The sequence below is a fragment of the Tamandua tetradactyla genome, chromosome 3 (genome assembly GCF_023851605.1).
Source record: "Tamandua tetradactyla isolate mTamTet1 chromosome 3, mTamTet1.pri, whole genome shotgun sequence".
Lineage (NCBI taxonomy): Eukaryota > Metazoa > Chordata > Mammalia > Pilosa > Myrmecophagidae > Tamandua > Tamandua tetradactyla.
In genome coordinates, this window is record NC_135329.1 from 160,092,662 (window position 1) to 160,112,029 (window position 19,368).

The 19,368-nt window shown below is 36.7% G+C and overlaps 1 protein-coding gene across 2 annotated transcripts in view; it reads left to right on the forward strand.

Moving 5' to 3' along the window:
- ITGAV (integrin subunit alpha V) overlaps positions 1 to 19,368 on the forward strand; it is a 106,467-nt gene that overhangs the window by 13,326 nt on the left and 73,773 nt on the right. The gene's annotated exons all lie outside the window — the stretch shown is intronic.

Sequence of the window (19,368 nt, forward strand, 5' to 3'; positions counted from 1 at the left end):
ATAGTGTTGATCTACAGAAGCTCAGGGAAAAATCTGTTAAAATGTTTTTACTTATCTTCTGGGAAGCAAGGCTTTTTGTTTTTTCTCTGTCTGCCAATTGAATGACTCATTTACTATGGTAGAAGATCAAATTCCTAACCATGATATTTCCAGGCCTTGGGTTGTGCTACCAAAGCCAGTTTACAGCATTTTTTATATTCAGGTAGATTTAGGTGATCAAAAAAAAAGAAAGAAATCTCATCCAAAGTTTATTGGGAAAATCTTGTGTTATGGTTCTAAAGACATTAGAATTGTATCCATAGAGACAAATTTCAGTGCAGTCTGCATTATGGTACTAGGGAGAAAGATAGTATAAGGAAGATGAGAAATAACTTTTTTATATTTGATACAGTTAAAATATACATAATCCTGTTAAACATTTGTATGTTTATACATCTGTGTTTATTTATGAAAGCTTAGTGAATTCTCACAGAAATAGTGTGACAGTCTTATATTATAATAACACTTTTACAAAGTTTTTAAATTAATCTGATTTGCTTGCTTTGACAAAGTGCTTTAAGCTATCCCTCAAAATTAATCCACTTTTCCATATTATTTCCGGCTAGTTCTAAAATATATTGATTCTGGAAATTAAAATATCATTGAAACAGGAATCATGATGTTGACTGTTCCATTTGACATTTGTGATTAGTGCCAAAATGATTGTGTCATTAAGCCAACTCTTAATGGGAACCAGGTTGCTTATTTTTTTCCATTTGAACCTATCTGTATTAATCCCTGTTGTGTGCTTTTCCCCTCATGTATGACTAACATTTGGAAAATTTCAAGAGTATGTTGATCATGCTCACTTTTACCCGAAATGGAGACACACCTGTGATTCAGAATATTATGAGTCAAGGCATTGAAATCTTTTTACAAAATATTAATACAAATAAAACAAAATTGTAGTTCAGTTTTGATAGCTTGAACTGTTCAGATATGTTTGTATATTCAGTACCATAGGCTTTAGTACATAACAAGAAAATGTAGTACTGATCCTTTTTGAAATTTTTTATTAAGGGTAATATGCATGTGATTAAAAAATAGCAAACAATCCAAAAGTGTATACAATGAAAAAATAGGACCCTCTCTTATTTCGGACTCCAGAGAGGCAATCACTCTTAACAATTTCCTTTATTTTTCTACAACTTTATTATTCTTATACCTATGTCTCTAAAAAAAAAAAGCTTACAAATAGGAACATAGTAAAATACTGTTTAGCACCTGGCTGTTCTCTCCCCTCTCCCCAACACTAATCTTTGGGATCCTTTCAAATCAACATATAAGGGTTATACCTTATTCTTTGTAAATCTCCGGTAGTATGCAATGATACCTTAATTTGTTTAAGCCATATTTCCTGTTCTTGGCATTTAGGTTTTTTCCCAGTCCTTTGCTGTTATAAAGAAAGCTATAGTGAAATTTTATATGCAACCATTTGTGCCAATGTGTACATCTGTATATGCAACTGTTTGTGCAAATGTGTGTGTCCTACTGGTGGACTTTTGGAATATGTGCATTTAAAATTTTGATAGATATTGCAAATTACTCTTCACAGAGGTTTAATCCCTCAAATTATGTTTATTGACATCCATACTAACTAACATCTTTTATTACCCTATTTTGCTTGTTTGTTTTTATATGCTGTACGGCAGGGTCACATTTCATTTTTTTTCCATGTGAGTATCCCACTATCGCAGCACCATTTGCTAAATTGTTGTCTGTTTTTTGTTTGTCTGTTTTGCTTGTTTGTTTTTTGGGAAATGCATGGACCTGGAATTGTAACTGGGTCTCCTGCATGGTAGGCGAGAATTCTACCACTGAACTATTAGTGCACCCCCATCACCATATTTTTTATCTTTGTCAATTTTATAGGATAAAATAGAATCTTACTTAAATTTGCATTCCCTTAATTATCAGAAAGACTTGAGTATCTTAGCATTTGTTTGTAAGCACCAAATATTCCTTTTCCTGTGAGCTAACAACTTTTAGTATGTTTGTACATATTTTCTACTGATTTTTCATTAAAAAAAAATTAATCTCAATTGATGGTACTCCATTCTTTCAGTTGCTTAGTCCAAAACCGGTGCCATACTTACTTCACATCTGCTAATGAATCAAAATGCAACTGCTTCTCACCACTTCTGCGGCTAACATCTCTGCCCAAGCCACCATTGTCTGCCACCTGGACTATTGCCTAGTCTCCTGAATTAAATGGAGCACTGCCAGGAAAAAGATGGCACATTTAAATTGGGATGGTTTGAGGAGTGTTAATAAAGGTACTATTTGCAAAATTTGGCCAGAGGGTCACGGTATTGTTTGACTCTTAACTAGTTCCATGAGCCTGGAACTAGTTATAGTTTGGCCTCTAGGCCTGAGAAGGGTATGGGAAGGGAGCAATTAGCAGAATCTGGAGACAGAGATCTAGGTGGAGGGAGCCACACTATAGGAACTGTGACTTTTGCAGAGGGCTATAAACAGCCTACAGTGAGTGGTAGGGAGGAGCAGGGGAATAAAACCCAGCCTTCACTCTCCTCCTTTCCTTTGACCCTATGCTTGTGCTCCTCTGTGGCTGAATCCACATTTTGGTTTGCTAAAGCTGCCGGAATGCAATATACCAGAAATGGATTGGGTTTTACAAAAGGGTTATTAGGTTACAAATTTACAGTTCAAAGCCCATAAAAATGTCCACACTAAGGCATCAACGAGAGGATACCTTCACTAAAGAAAGGCTGATGACATCCAGGATTCCTCTGTCACATAGGAAGGCACATGGTGATGTCTGCTGGTCCTTCGCTCTTGGGGTCCATTGCTTTTGCTTATTTCTCTGGGGACACCTCTCTGAGCTCTCTGTGTCCTGTGGGGCTTCTCTTAGCATCTCTGGGGACATTTCTTTCTCTTTGTCCTTAACTTGATTTCATCTCTCTGCTCATTGTGTTTTGTATTTGCTCTCTCCAAAATGTCTCTAGGCGTTTCTTTTCTTTCTCTAAACATCTCTGGGCTCTTACTGACTTTTTATCCTCTCATAATGGACTCCAGTAAAGAAGATTAAGGCCCACCTTGAATTGAGTGGGTCACATCTCCATGGAAACAATCTAATCAAAAGGTCCCACCCACAACCTTCCTGGCAACATGGGGCAGAAATCCTAGAATGAGCTGAGACTCAGCATCAAGGAATTGAGAAAACCTTCTCAACCAAAAGGGGGAAGAGTGAAATGAGGCAAAGTGTCAATGGCTGAGAGATTCCAAACAGAGTCGAGAGGTTATCCTGGAGGTTATTCTTACACGTTAAGTAGATATCACCGTGTTATTCAAGATGTAATGGAGAGGTTGGAGGGAACTGCCTGAAAATGTAGAGCTGTGTTCCAGTAGCCATGTTTCTTGAGGATGATTGAATAATGATACAACTTTCACAAGGTGACTGTGTGATTGTGAAAACCTTGTGTCTGATGCTCCTTTTATCTACCTTGTCAACAGATGAGTAGAACATATGGAATAAAAATAAATAATGGGGGAACAAATGTTAAAATAAATTTAGCTTGAAATGCTAGTGATCAATGAAAGGGAGGGGTAAGGGGTATGGTATGTATAATTTTTTTTTCTGTTTTTGTTTTATTTCTTTTTCTGAATAGATGCAAATGTTCTAAGAAATGATCGTGATGATGAATATGCAATTATGTGATGATATTGTGAATTACTGATTATATATGTAGAATGGAATGATCAAAATAGGAATGTTTGTGTTTGTTACGTGTTTTCTGGCATTTAAAAAAATAAAATAAAATAAAAGGTCCCACCTACAACAGTTCTGCCCCCACAAAAAATGGATTAAAAGAGAATAGCTTTTCTGGGGTATATAACAGATTCAAACCAGCGCACCTTCTGAGAGCCAAAGGGTACAGGCAGTCTGGGTGAGTTCATACTGGCAGAGAGAAGGGTGAAGTGAGGTGGAGAGTAGCCATGAAGGGGCACTTGGAAGATAGCACACTTCCTTACTTCTCTGCACTTCTGCCCTGGCAGGTTATTTATCATGGCAGCCACAGTGATTCTTATAAAACATCATTCAGATTGTAGCATGCCTGGTTAAGTGTAGTTTGTGGAGGCCGACTGCTAGGGCCAGAACCTCCTCTGCCATTTACTAGTTGCATGATTTGTACCAGTAACTATCATCTGCCTGGTACAGCGTCCTTATCTGTGAAAGGTAGAGAATAATAACATCCATTCCATAGGTATGAATTCAACTGGATGAATTAATGTATATATGAGTTACGATGTGTAAGATGCCTCGAAAAAGGGACCAGCACATTGAAATGGCTCCATAAATGTAAGCTGCTTTATATGGGTACTGACTACTTCCTTCTTCCTCTTCAACGACCCTCCATGTATTCCTTCAGGGTTTATCCATATTGTCATGTGCTTTCAGACCTTATTTCATCTTACTGCTGCATAATATTCCATTGTGTGTATTTACCACATTTTGTTTATCCACTCATCTGTTGATAAGCACCTGGTTTGTTTCTGTCTTTTGGCAGTTGTAAATAATTCTGCCATGAACAATGGTGTGCAAAGGTCTGTTTGTGACACTGCTTTCAGCTCTGTACCATAGGGCAACTTGATATTTAGTTTTCCGAGAAACTGCCAAACTCTGTTCCACAGTGGCTGCACCATTATACGTCTACCAGCAGTGAATGTATCCCAGTTTCTCCATGTCCTCTCCAACATTTATAGTTTCCTATTTGTTTAACAGCAGCCATTCTTATAGGTGTGAGTTTGTATCTCACTGTAGTCTTGATTTGCATTTCCTTTATAGTTAATGAAATGAACATCTAATCTATTCATGTGCTTATTAACCATTTGTATTTGCTCTTCAGAAAAATATTCAGTCACGTCTTTAGCCCATTTTATAATTGGGTTAGTTGTTCTTTTGTTGTTGAGTTGTATGATTTCTCTCCCTATACAGTATATCAAACCTTTATCTGATGTGAGGTTTCCGAATATTTTTTCCTATTGAGTTGGCTGCCTCTTCACCTTTTTGACAGTCTTTTGAAGCAGAAAAACATTTGCTTTTGAAGAGTTCCCATTTATCTATTTTTTCTTTTGTTGCTTGTGTTTGGAATCTTGAAAATGTTCCCTATATTTTCTTATAAGTTTTATGGAACTGGCTCTTATATTAAGGTCTTTGATTCACATTCGGTTAAGGTTGTTAGTATTTGGGTTTTTTTTTTTTTTTTTTTTTTCTTCTTTTTTTCCTTTGTCTTTTTCACATTCAGTTAATTTTGTATAGAGTATAAGGTGGGGGTCATCTTTCATTCTTTTGGCTACTGATATCTGGTTCTCTTTGGCCCACTTATTGAAAAGACTATTCTGTCCAGTTCATTGGATTTGGGAGCCTGATGAAGATCAATTGACCATAGATTTATTGGTCTATTTCCAGACTCTTAATTCAATTCCATGATCAGTGTCCTTCTTTGTGCCAGTACCATACTATGTTGACCATTGTGGCTTTATAATAAGCTTAAAATCAGAAAGTGTTAGTCTGGCCACTTTGTTCTTCTTTTAAAGATATCTGTGCCATTTGAGGTCTCTTTCCCTTTCAAATAAATTTGATACCTGGTTTATCCAACTTTTCAAAATAGGTTGTTAGAATTTTGATGGGTATTATGTTGAATCTGTAGATCAATTTCACTAGAATTGACATGACATTTAACCTTCCTATCCATGTGCATGTAATGTCTTTTCATCTGTTTAGGTCTTCTTTGATTTCTTTCAGCAGTGCTTTGTAGTTTTCTATGTACAGATCCTTTACAGTCCTGGTTAAGTTTATTCCTAATACTTGATTCTTTAAGTTACTATTTTGAATAGATTTTTTTCCTTAATTGTCTCCTTATTAGGTCATTACTTCTGTATAAAAACATTATTGATTTTCACACATTAATTTGTATCCGACACTTTGCTGAATTTGTTTATTAGCCTAAGTAGCTTTGTCATGGATTTCTCAGGATTTTCCAAGTATAGGATGATGTCATCTGCAAATAATGAAAGTTTTACTACTTCCTTTCTGATTTGGGTGCCTTTATTTCTTTTTCTTGCCTGTTTGCTCTAGCTAGAACGTCTAGCACAATGTTGAATAGTAGTGGTGACAGTGGGCATCTTTGTCTCTTTCCCAGTCTTAGGGAGAATGCTTTCAGTTTCTATTAAGTATGATGCTGGCTGTGGGTTTTTCATATATGCCCTTTATGATATTGAGGAAATTTCCTTTGATTCCTACCTTTTGAAGTATTTTTATCAGAAGAAGATCCTGAATTTTGTCAGATGCTTTTTTTCAGCATCAGTTGAGATAATCATATGATTTTTCCCTTTTGATTTAATGTGCTGTATTACATTGATTTTTTTGTGTATGTTGAACCACCCTTGATGGCTGGTATAAACCTCACTTGGTCAGTGTATAAAATTTTAATGTATCGTTGGATTCGATTTGCAAGTATTTTGTTGAGAATTTTTGTTACTGTATTCATTAGGGAAATTGGCTTGTAGTTTTCCTTTCTTATAGCATCTTTACCAGGTTTTTGGTATTAGAGTGATGTTAGCTTCATGAAATGAGTTAGGTAGCATTCCTTTTTCTTCAATTTTTTGCAAGAGTTTGAGCAGGATTGGTGTTAGTTCTTTTTAGAATGTTTGGTAAAATTCCCTTGAAGCCATCTGGCCCTGGGCTTTTCTTTTTAGGAAAATTGATGACTGATTACTTGTGATTCGTTTGTTGAGATCTTCTCTTTCTTCTTCAGTCATTGTAGGTTGTTCATGTGTTTCTAGGAATTTGTCCATTTCACCTAAGTTGGCTAGTTTGTTGGTGTATAGTTGTTCATAGCATCCTCTTAAGAGTCTTTTTATTTCTTCAGGTCCATGGTAATGGCCCTTTCCTTATTCCTAATTTTGTTTTTTGCGTCCTCTCTCTTTTTTTCTTTGTCAGCCTAGCCAGGGGTCCATAGATCTTTGTTAATTTTCTCAAAGAACCAATTTTTGGTTTTATTGATTCTTTTTTTGTTCTCCAGTACATTTATTTCTGCTTTAATTGTTGTTTTTCTTCTTCTGTTTGCTTTGGGATTACCATGCTGTTCTTCTTTTAGTTCTTCCAGTTAAGCAATCAAGTCCTTGGTTTTTGCTCTTTCTTGTTTTTTTAACATAGGCATTTAGGGCAATAAATTTCCCTTTCAGCATTACCTTTGCCCCATCCCTTATGTTCTGATACATTGTATTCTTGTTTTCATTTGTCTCCATATATTAACCAATTTCTCTAGCAATTTCTTCTTTGACTCATTGATGGTTTAAGAATGTATTATTTTAATCTCCATATAGTTGTGAAAGTTCTTGTTCTTTGGTTATTGATTTCTGGCTTCATTCCATTCCATTGTGATCAGAGAAACTGCTTTGAATGATTTCAGTCTTTTTATATTTATTAAATTTATTAAGACCTGTTTTGTGCCCCAGCATTGATCTGTCCTGGAGAGTGTTCCATGAGTACTAGAGAAGAATGTATATCCTGGTATTTGGGGATGTAATGATCTATATATGTCTGTTAGGTCTAATTAATTTATCATACAGGTTAGGTTCTCTTTTTCCTTAACTGATCCTCTGTCTGGTTATTCTATCCATAGAGTGTACTGAAGTCTCCCACTGTTATTGTTAAAATGTCTGTTGCTCCCTTTGGTTTTTCCGGTGTTTGCCTCATGTACTTTGGAGCTCCTTGATTGGGAGTATGAGCATTTATGATTGTTATTTCTTCTTGGATGAATTGTGTCTTTTATTAACATGAGGTAGACTTCCTTGTCTCTTCTTACATCTTTATATTTGAAGTCTATTTTGTCTGATATTTATATAACAACTCCTGTTTTCTTTTCGTTACAGCTTGCATGGAGCATCTTTTTCCATCCTTTCACTTTCAGTCTATTTCTATCCTTGGGTCTAAGTTGAGTCTCTTATAAGCAACATATAGATGGATCACATTTTTAAATCCATTCTGCCAATCTGTATCTTTTAATTGGTGAGTTTAGTCCATTAACATTTAAAGTTATTACCATAAAGGAAGTTCTCATAAAAGCCAAGTTCCTTTGGCTTTTATTTGTTAGATCTATATATTCTTTTCCCTCTCTCTTTTTATCATTTAAGTTACCCTTACTGATGCTCTTCAATTCTGTGCTCTACTCCAGACCTCCCTTTCCTATCTTTTTTTCATCAGCCAACAAGATTCCCTTTTGTATTTCTTGTAGGGCAGGTCTCTTATTAACAGATTCTCTCAGCATATGTTTGTGAAAATTTGAATCTCTCCCTCAGTTTTGAAGGACAACTTTGCTGTGTTCTTGGTTGGAAGTCTTTCTCTTTCAGAATCTTAAATACATCATACCACTGCTTTCTCATCTCCATGATGCCTGTTGAGTAGTCTGAACTTAGTTTTGTGTGGCTTCCCTCATATGTGGTGAATTGCTTTTCTCTTGCTGCTTAATTGGGTTTCTATGATTTGCATATTTATGTTTTTATAAGAGTTGGGAACTTTTCTCCCATTATCTCTTCAACTTATCTTCCTATTTCTTTTCTCTTTTCTTTTCCTTCTGGGACACTGATGATTATTACATTTCTACTTTGTGTTGTCCATCATTTCCCTGTGATTCACTTCCAGTTTTTCAACAATTTTTTGCCATTTTTTTCTTTTGTGCATTCAAATTCAGTTGTCCTTTCCTCTAGTTTGATTTCTCTTTTTTCTGCCTCTTCAAATCTGCTGTTGTATATCTGTAATATTTATATATATTCTTTGTATGTTATATGGTAGGGGTCACATTTCATTCTTTTTCTATGTGAGTATACCCTTACTGCAGCACCATTTGTTGAATTTTTTTTTTTGGGGGGGGGGTTGGTTTTTCATTTGTTTGCTTGTTTGTTTGTTTGGGAGTGCATGTGCTGGAAATTGAACCCAGGTCTCCTGCATGGCAGGTGAGAATTCTACCACTGAAGTACCCTTCCCCCTGTAATATATTTTTAATTTGTTCTACAGTATCTTTCATCTCTGAGATCCACTATTTTTCCATTTATTCTCTCAAATCCTTCTTTAAGCTCTTTTATTGTCTTCCTGATATCCTTTATGTCATAACCAACCTATTGAATTTATTTTGGAGATTGTATGAACATCTTTGATTGGCCGTTCCAAATTCTGTCTCCAGTGTTTTAATTTGGTTAATTGACTGTGCCATGTCAGCCTGCATCTTCATGTGCTTTTTGATTTTTTGTTGGCTTTGAGGCATTTGATGATCTTGATAAGGTTATTTTGAAGGTTGATTTTCTGCACTTATATAAAGTTTTATATCGGTTTGGGTTTGCATTGAAGGTCTCCTTTTGCTATTGGCTTGTCAGTAATTCCCTGCCAAACCAAGGCCTGGATCTTGGGCAGGAGATCCATTCTACTTGAGGATCCTGTTTAAAGGTAGGCAGATAGGCAGTTTACCAAAGTGCACTTTCCATGTCTTCCCAGCCCATTGTGCTGTCTTCTTCCCCTCAAGCACAATTCTCCCCTAGTGCAGCAGCCAGCTGAGCAGGATGGAAACTCGGGGCAGTTCCAGTCAAGACTGCTGGTCTCCGTAAGCACTGAAAGTCAACAACTCCAGGGTTTGTGGGTGGGCAGTGTGCACCTTGGTGGACAGACCTTAATAGCCAGGCTCCTGCTTGGAATGACCTTGGCCAGTGGGACTGAGTATTTCAACTGCCCCTGCCCTCAGCCAACTCTGAAAAGCTTGGAGGTATATGGCGTTGTTTGGCTCGCTTCCTCAGCCACTTCTCTCCACCTGTGCACACATGAGGACTCCAGGTTTCCATGGGGAAAGGGAAGCAATAAGTCTCTTTCGCTGGCCAGTTGCCAGACTGGCTCCACTCTGCATATCCCCTTTCTCCAAGAGGAGGGCCCCCCACCTTCTGCCAAAAGCCAGGTCCCCACAGTGGCCTGTCTCAGGGGTCAGGGGCAGGTACCATGCACTGACTGGAAGGTCTCTGTGCACAGGTAAACCAAATCTGCTGGCTTCTGGGTTCCCCATGTGAGCTTCTGGCTATGCAGCTGAGAGGGAAGATCTCCCAAGTTAACTGTGGAGGCTGGCAAGAGTGCCCTGCTCCTTCAGAATCCGCTTCTTCCTGCGTGATGCCACTTGTACCAGGTGGAGTCATGACTGAGCACACTTACCCTGTTCTCTCTTCCCAATTTCTCTGCTTTTTTATCTAGGACCTCCCTATATAGTGTAGAAGACTGTCTCTGGTCACTTTCACCCTGGAATAACTGTCCTGGTAATTTTTCTGTCACTTCTCTAGTTCCATAGAGCAGGGGTGAACTCAGCCTATCCTATTCTACCATCTCTCTGGAACTCGAGACCTTATTTCTTAATATCTGAGCTGTCACCTGGGCTGGTGGGGGTAGGGTGGGGGATGAGACAAGGAAAATAGCTTCTAGACAGCTGTGTGTACTGCTGCACAGGGAAGTTCATGTAAGGATTATCCTCAAAGAGGCATGTCTGGCCCTTGCTTTTGAAAGAGCAGTTGCTGTCTTGGATTTTTAACCCCCCTTATCCAGGGACTCCACAAAGTTTGTATATTTAAACATAATGATCTGTCTTATGTCAGCATAATAGTCAAAAACAGGTTTCTTTCTGAAGGTGACAAAATAGTATGAATTTTGAAGCATTGTTGAATTAGTTAAAATGAAATTGTCTTTTTTGGGTCTGATTTGCTCATTTTTTTTAGACCAAGATGATTGACGTGCAGAAAATTCATGTTTACTCTATCTGTATGTGGATATAGAAAAGACTTAAGCAAAGATTAATATATGGTTTGGGTTAAGGATTAATCTGTGTGTTTGAGGAATTAAAATATTTCAAAACTGTATTAGGTTGGGATGCAGAAAAACAAAAACATTCATCTAGGAGGCCAAGAGTAGTCTGTTATGTTCACTTTTTTCTTCATTAGTTTCTTATTGCTGTTGTCACATTACTACAAATTTAGTGGCTTAAAACAGTACAGATTACTACCTTCATTTCTGGAGGTAATATGTCTAAAATGGTTTCTTTTAAGCTTTTTGAGTCCACCCGCATTCCTTAGTGTGCTGGTTTGAAATGGTGTATGTACCCTAGAAAAGCCATGTTTTAATCCTAATCGCATTTTGTAAAGGCAGCCATTTCTTCTAATCCCTAGTCAGCATTGTATGTTTGAAACTGTAATTAGATCATCTCCCGGGAGATGTGATTTAATCAAGAGTGGTTGTTAAGTTGGATTAGGTGGAGGCATGTATCCATCCATTTGGATTGTTATGATTTACTGGAATCCTGTAAAAGAGAACGACAAGAGAGAAAGTCAGGAGATTTGGAGAGAGCAAAGAAGAACGACATAGCCACGAGAAGCAGAGAGTCTATTAACCAGTGACCTTTGGAGAGGAAGAAGGAAAATACCTCCCGGGGAACTTCATGAACTAGGAAGCCAGGAGAGAAAGCTAGAAGATGATGCTGTGTTTGCCCTGTGCCCTTCCAGCCAAGAGAGAGAGAAAGAAGCCCTGACTATGTTTGCCATGTGCCTTCTCAGTTGAGAGAGAAACCTTGAACTTCGTTGGCCTTCTTGAACCAAGGTATCTTTCCATGGATGCCTTTGATTGAACATTTGGTAGACTTACTTTAATTGGGACATTATCTAGGCCTTAGAACTGTAAACTAACAACTTATTAAAGTCTCCTTTTTAAAAGCCATTCTGTTTCTGGTATATTGCATTCTAGCAGCTAGCAAACGAGAACACTTGGCTCTTGGCTCTTTCCTCCTTCTTCAAAGCCAGCAGTGGCCTGTGAGTCATTCTCTCACTACATCACTTTGACACTGCCTCCTGCCTCCTCATAAGGACCTTTGCGATTACATTAGTCCCACCTGGATATTCCAGGATACTCTTCCCAAATTAAGATCCTTAATCATATCTGCAAACTTCCTTTTGCCATAAAAAGTAACATGTTCACTGGTTCTGAAGATTAGGTTGTGGTCATCTTTTGGGGTAGGGAGGGTATTGTTCTGCCTACAGTAGTCACTTTTGTATATTTTGTTATTTGACACAGGTTATACTGCAGCCCACTTCAAGGTAATAACCGTGTTTGTAGGTCGGCATTGTTGCCTCTTTCTTGCTCTTTTTACTTTGGCAGCTGTGGGTGTGGAATGCTATCTAGACTTAGAAGACATAAGCATAAGTTTAGGTTCTGATATTTAATAGATGTGAGCTTGGGCAAGTGACTTAGTTTTCCTATTTGTCAAATAAGCATGTTGACTACCCCTCAGAGTAGTCCTGTTTATCAGCTGAGATAGTCTATGAAGTACCTAAAGTACTTCAAAATGAAGCCCTATTCCAATGAAGAAAGTACTGTTTACATTGTGCCTATGCTAGAACCATAGAGAGTGAATCATTACGGAAAAGGGAAGAAGTAGAAATAATTATGATTATCTTAAATGCATAATACCCTGGTCCTGGAGGCCACGTAGGTTTGCATTTTAATTCTGTAACATTGCCTCTTGGGAAAATCTCCTTGCAATGTGTTTTTTTATTTTTCTGTCGAAGCAGATAATACAAATTGACCACTGCCCAGTTTTATCAATGTCTTTTCCAGGAAGATAGACTGCCATTCTGCTTTGAGGGAAGAAAACATGAATCACATGTCCCTGCAGAAATCTATTTGTTTAGAAATACAGCTTGTCTGTATGATTGTTAAATATATCCCTTAAAAAAGGAGAAGCTCTTACCTTTTTATTCCAAATACAGTGAATGGATGTTACCTCCTGCCAGCAATGACTGTCCTAGAGGTTAGAGTTCTGATTTACGTCCCCCCTACCCACTGGAACAATTATCACTGGTTTCCACTTGGTTATAAACTGTGGGGAAACCCTGAGCATGCCAGTTCTCAGGTCCAGAAAATCTCCGTAAGAGTGATTTCTGTATATTACTTGGCTTTGTATTTAATAGGGAATATAAAACTTGCAGCTGGCCCCTGGCTTCTGGGCTACATAATTTCCATCTCATTGCCATTAAAACAGTCAGGCAGGCTAATACAGCCTTCCCATTTTCTGTCTTCCAGAGCTGTGCCCTGGTATTTCTGTATTTGTGACAGTCCTGTAAATTAGAAAGTTAAAAACAGTAAGAAAAATAGTTTCCCTTCCTTGTTAATTAAAAATAAATTTGTACTCCAAGAATATATCTTGAAAACGTTTCCTCTGATATCATCTGTTGTCCCCATTATAGAGTTATAGAAATGGAACCCGAGAAGCATCTTGGAACTCAGTTAATTCAATTCTTTTATTACTAATTGACTAACACTTACGCAGTAAGCAAGTATTTTAACACTTCAAATGTTATACTGAAACTAAACTCACAATATGAGCCTTTAAAATCATTCCATTTCTCACCTACTTTTGACCTCATTCATATCCATTCTTTTAAGATTTAATGGTAGCCTGGCTGTCTTTTTTTTTAATCTGCAGTAAAGAGTTTTTGTTTAAAAATAAATGCTTTTGCAATCATTTCCCTCTCATCACAAGGAGAAAACAAACACACATTGATAAAGCAGTGAGTGTTTTTAGAAAGCCTGTATTCTTTGTGCTGGGCTCTGGCAGAACCTTTGGAATTGCTGATAGAGGAAAGTGAGGTTTTTGATTCTCTGTTCACTGTAATAGTAATAACTCATTAAAGAAATATCGTTTCTGGAGAAATAATACTCATTTTTTTTCTTCGGTTCTACTTTTGTGACTCCTACTGTTTGATCTTGGAAAACATTTGTATCACATTTTATGTAAAAGATATTTCTGTGTAGTTCTGTGTAAATAGTACTTTCTCATGTTCATAGATTTTTATTTCAGAATTGATTTTTATATTCATGAATGATTGATTTTTCAGCAGTCCTTGAATCCTAACACTTTGGGTTGATAGTCTTTTATCTCTTGCCATTTTGTCAACAAAATTATGTTTCTAGAGACATTTAAAGTCATTTTAAAAATTGTGTAAAGCAGATAATCCTTCTGTTAATATGGCTTTCTAACCCTACTGATCATTTGTTAGAGTTCCTAAAGTGGGACCCGCTTTTAATTTCTTACTAAGACAAAGAAATAATTAGCCTTCATTTTGGTCCTCACCAATACCTGGATTTTAAATTTCTTTTTATGAGTTATTAATGTATCATGTATCGACACACACTACTTTTTTAGTCTTGAAAACATTATACAAATAATATATATTTATTGATGAAAAAAGTAAGACAATTCTGAGAGATAAAAAGAAAATTTCAAACACCCAAATCCTATCATCCAGAAAGAACAAATGGCCATAGTATATGTATGTGTGTATATATATATATATATATACTGTGTGTGTGTGTGTAAATATAATTATTCTTTTTATATTTATACTATGAGTAACTATAGTTCACTCAATCTATTTCCTACTGTCCTACTGTATTGGACATTTTGTTTTTATTTTTTCTTATTTTAACAATATTTTGGACAGGATTATTGTCTTGGTTCTTATTTTTAATTGTGTTTTTTAGGATGAATTCATAAAAATAAACTTTAAAAGCCAAAGGAATGTATGATTTTGAGACTTTTATTCCTATTTGCCAGGTAGAAAAATATTGATGAATCCTTGCTCCTAATCAAATGTGATGTTCTTTCCTAGTCTGACATCTAAAAATGTGTCTTGTTTTAATATGTGTTTCTGTGATTGCTGGTGAAGTACAACTTTTCTGATATGCTTATTAGTTGTTAATATTTTTGTTTTGTATTATCTGTTATTATTCTTTGTTACTCAACTGAAGCACTTCTCATTAATCTTGAAAGAGCTCATTACAGCTATTTCTGTTTAATGGTGCAACTGCCTTCTTCCTGACAAGTTGGCCATAGTATATGTATGTGTGTATATATTTTTGTTGCCATTTATTTGAAAACATATGGCAACAAAATGTCTTTTGTTGAGACATAATATACATAGCATAAAATCCACACATTTTAATTTTACAGTTCAATGGGTTTTAGCATATTTAGAGTCTACAACCATGACTACAGTCTAATTTTAGGACATTTTGAACTTTATGCCCATTTATAATCGATTTCTTCATCTACCTCCAGTCCTAAGCAACCATGGATCTACTTTCTCTTTATATATTTTTCTTCTCCTCTTTTTTTTTTTTTTTGACAGTTCTTATAAATTGAATCATTAAATTTACAGTCTTTTGTGTCTGGCTTCTTTCACTTAGGATAAATGTTTTTGAGGTTTGTTTTAGTTTGCTAATGCTACAGGAATACGATGTACCAGAAATGGTTGACTTTTATAAAGGGAATTTATTAAGTTACAAGTTTACAATTTTAAGGCCATAAAAATGTCCAGCTAAGGCATCCAGAGAAAGATAACTTGATTCCAAAGAAAGGGCCACATGGCCTTTGGGATTTCTCTGTCACATGGGAAGGCACATGGCGACATCTGCTAGCTTTCTCTCTTGGTTTTTGGGCTTCAAACAGAATTCCTGGGGGTGTTTTCTTTCTGCATCTCCAAACATCTCTGGCTGGGTCAGCTCTGAAGTTTTTTCCAAAATGGTTCCCTCTTAAAGGACTCCAGTAAGCAGTAAGACCCACAGGTTTTTTTTTTAATCCATTTACATTTTTAAAATTGTGAAATATAATAGTCATACAAAAAAGCAATAAATTTCCAAGTATGTTTTAACAAGTAGTTATAGAATAGATTTTAAAGTTTGGTATGGGTTCCATGATTTTTTTGTTTTTTTCTTCGAACTGCTCCAAGACACTGGAGACCAACAGAAATATCAATGTAATGATTCAGCAGTCATACTCATTTGTTAAGTCCAGCCTTCTCTGTACAACTGCACTATCACCTTTGATCTTTTTCCCACTCTTTAGTGGGTATTTGGGCTATTCCCATTCTAACTTTTCCTATTGGAAGGGGCTGTCAATAATATGGGATAGGGAGATGGAAATAGTTGATGTTCTGGAGAGGTTGGCCCCTTTACATTTCAGGACTTATCTGGTCCAAGGACCCATCTGGAGATTGTAGGTTTTGGAGAGTTACCCTAGTGCACTATATATAAAAAAAATAAGTACCCTAGGTGTTTTTTAGGATTGGCAGGGATGGTTTTGGGTTGAGGTTTGGCAAGTTGTGGTAGATAGCAGTGTCTGACTAAAGCATGCATAAGAGTGACCTCCAGTATAGCCTCTTGTCTCTATTTGAACCCTCTCAGCCACTGACACCTTATTTGTTATACTTCTTTTCCCCTTTTTGGTCAGGATAGCATTGTTGATCCCACAGTGTTGGGCCAGGCTCATCCTTGGGGGCATCTCCCACGCTGCCAGGGAGAATCATCCCTGGTTGTCATGTCCCCTGTAGCGGGGAGGGCAATGTTTCACTTGTGAAGTTGGGCTTAGAGAGAGGAAGTCCCATCTGAGCAATAAATGAGGTCCTCCAGATGTGACTCTTAGGCATACCAATAGGTAGGCTAAACTTCTCTGCTACATACATAAGCTTTACAAGAGCAAGCCTCAAGATCAAGGGCTTGGCCTATTGATTTGGGTGTCCCTAATGTTTGGCCCGGGGTTTCCCCAGTGGTAAAGTTTGATAGTTCCATCATTTTCCTCCCATTCCTCAAGGGACTTTGCCAGTACTTTTTGATTATCTGCTTAATATGCTCTGAAATGTATCCAGGCATTACATTAAGCTATGCAAGATTAAAGGTTCTCATTCTTATTTTGATCTCTCTGTGTTTAGATTGTTTAATAATCTATCTGACAAGTTGAGTTAGATTATGTGCTACTGAAAACCTAGGTTTTGGACATAATAAAACAAGAGCCACAGTTTTTAAGACTTACAGTAGAAGTAAGTTAACTAAGACAGTGTAGTATTGTCAGAAATAGATATGTATATCAGTGAAACAGAATAAAACATCCAGAAATAGATCCATTCAAACACGGACTTTTTTTTTTTTTTTTGCAGCATAGTTATGCAATCACTATCAAAGATTGGGCTAGTGGATTGTAGCTCAACAACTTCAGGTATTTCTTTCTATTATAAACCCTAGACACTAAATACCCTAGACACTAAAAAGAAATATCTATATAGTGAGCCAGTAGTCACAGCCATTTTGTTAAATCCCAATTTTTCAGTTACACCATGTCCCTCTCATTTGCTCTTTCTCTCAACATTAAGAGATGTATGAGCAATGACTATTTGAACGTCTTTGTGCTGAAAAGAGGTGTTGACCTTATGGAGTAGAGGAATAAAACTGGTTGATACTCTTGGGCAGACTGGCACCTCTGACTTTCAGGGCTTATCTGGTATAGGAGCAATCCAGAGGATTTAAATTTCTGAAAAAATGAACTTAGTAAGGAAACCTTTTGTAGAAGCTTAGGTAGAGCCTAGGGCACTCCCTAGGATCTTCAGGAATACTGTCGGCCTAGGATTTTCAGGAATACTGTTGGTTGGGGCTTGGCATACTGTGGTAGTCTGTACCAGCTGGCTAAAGTTTGCATAAGAGTAACCTCCAGAATGACCTCTCACGTCTATTTGAAATCTCTTAGCCACTTAAACTTTACTTTGATCCATTTCTTTTCCCATTTGGTCATGTGATTTTCTGTTTTTAATGATCAGAGAGATTTCTTCCTCTGACCTGTCAGTTTTCATACATAGTAAGCTATATTGGGGAAATTTTTCTTTCAAGCATATTTGAAATTGTGACTGAACAAAAGTGTAGTGTTTGAGGTAGAAAACTGCTCAAAGATGAAGCCTTCCATTTTCTGTTTTAATAAAGGAGAAATGTGAAGTGGCATTGTTGTAATAAAGGAGAAATGTGAGGTGGCATGGCTTTTTTTCTCTAGCAAAGAATAATTTCTCTAAGGACCTCATGAATAAAGCATTCATTATTCATAAAAAGTATATGTTAATGAATGAAACTCATGTGACAGAAAACACAGTTAACTTCTGTGGTAGTTAGGTTCAGGTGTCACCCTGGCTAGGTGAAGGTGCCTACTTATATTGCTGTGCACTCGCAGCTCAGCCCAGGCCTTTGGAGATGCAGAAAGGAATCACCCCGGGGAAAGTTGTTGGAACCCTGAGGCCTGGAGAGAAGGCCAGCAGAGTTATGTGCCTTCCCACATAAGAAAGAACCTCATTAGAAAATTAGCTGCTTTCCTCTGAAGAACTATACGTTAACTAAATAAATCCCCTTTTATTGAAAGCCTATCCATCTCTGGTGTGTTGCATTCTGGCAGCTGGCAGACTAGAACAACTTGTAAACATACGTTTACTGCTTTACTTTTGTAATTTTTTTTTTTTTTTTTTTAACATGAACAGGCACCAGGAATTGAACCTGGGTCCTCTGGCATGGCAGGCAAGCATTCTTGCCTGCTGAGCCACCATGGCCCGCCCACTTTTGTAATGTTTTGCCATTTTGCATAACTTTAATATTTTCAAAAAAGGTGTATAATCTTGTTATACCAAAGGATGTTCTTTAGGTGTGAAAAAAAACATGAGTTCTAGGGTGACAGGTAACTTTTCATAAAAATGAAAATTCTTAATAACTCTCCAGCATTTTTTTTTTTGGTTGTCTTTTTTTTTTTTTTAGCAGTTTTGTTGAGCTATATTCACATACCCTACATACCAACCAAAATGCACAGTGACTTCTAATGTAATCACCAGAATGTGGCTATACTAAACAAAGTCTTTAAAAAATGATCTTAAGAGTGCTCACGTTGATGAAGCAAAATGCGGAGAAAGAACTAAAGAGCAGATTGGAGTTGGGGAAGAATAAGTAAACTTGAAGTCAAGACCCTTGAAATAAGTCATTCTTCAGCATTTTGAATGTGAAATATTTGACAGTGCCTTTTGAAACACTTAGAGGAAATAAGAAGGTGGTTTTAGATAGGGGGGCAGAATCTAAAGCTCTGACAATATGCTCATTTATTGCTATCCTCAGACATTCAGGGGATTTGCATTTTATAAATTGTATTTTATAAAATGCAAATGACATTTCAAAAGCTGATGAAAATAAACATTAAATCTTCAAGTCTGTAGTGATTTACTTGCATTTGACCTCATTTCTCTAGCAGTTTTGATAGTGATAGTATAGAGCTTTATGTTAATTTATATATTACAGGACAATATAACATATATTGTTAATTTATATATTTTTCACCCTCAGATGGGATACTATCTTTCCCCTTAATTTCTTTGGGAGATCAAATCTAATCATCTAGTTGTTTTTCAGAATTATTGATCGAAATCTTCCTTCCTTCT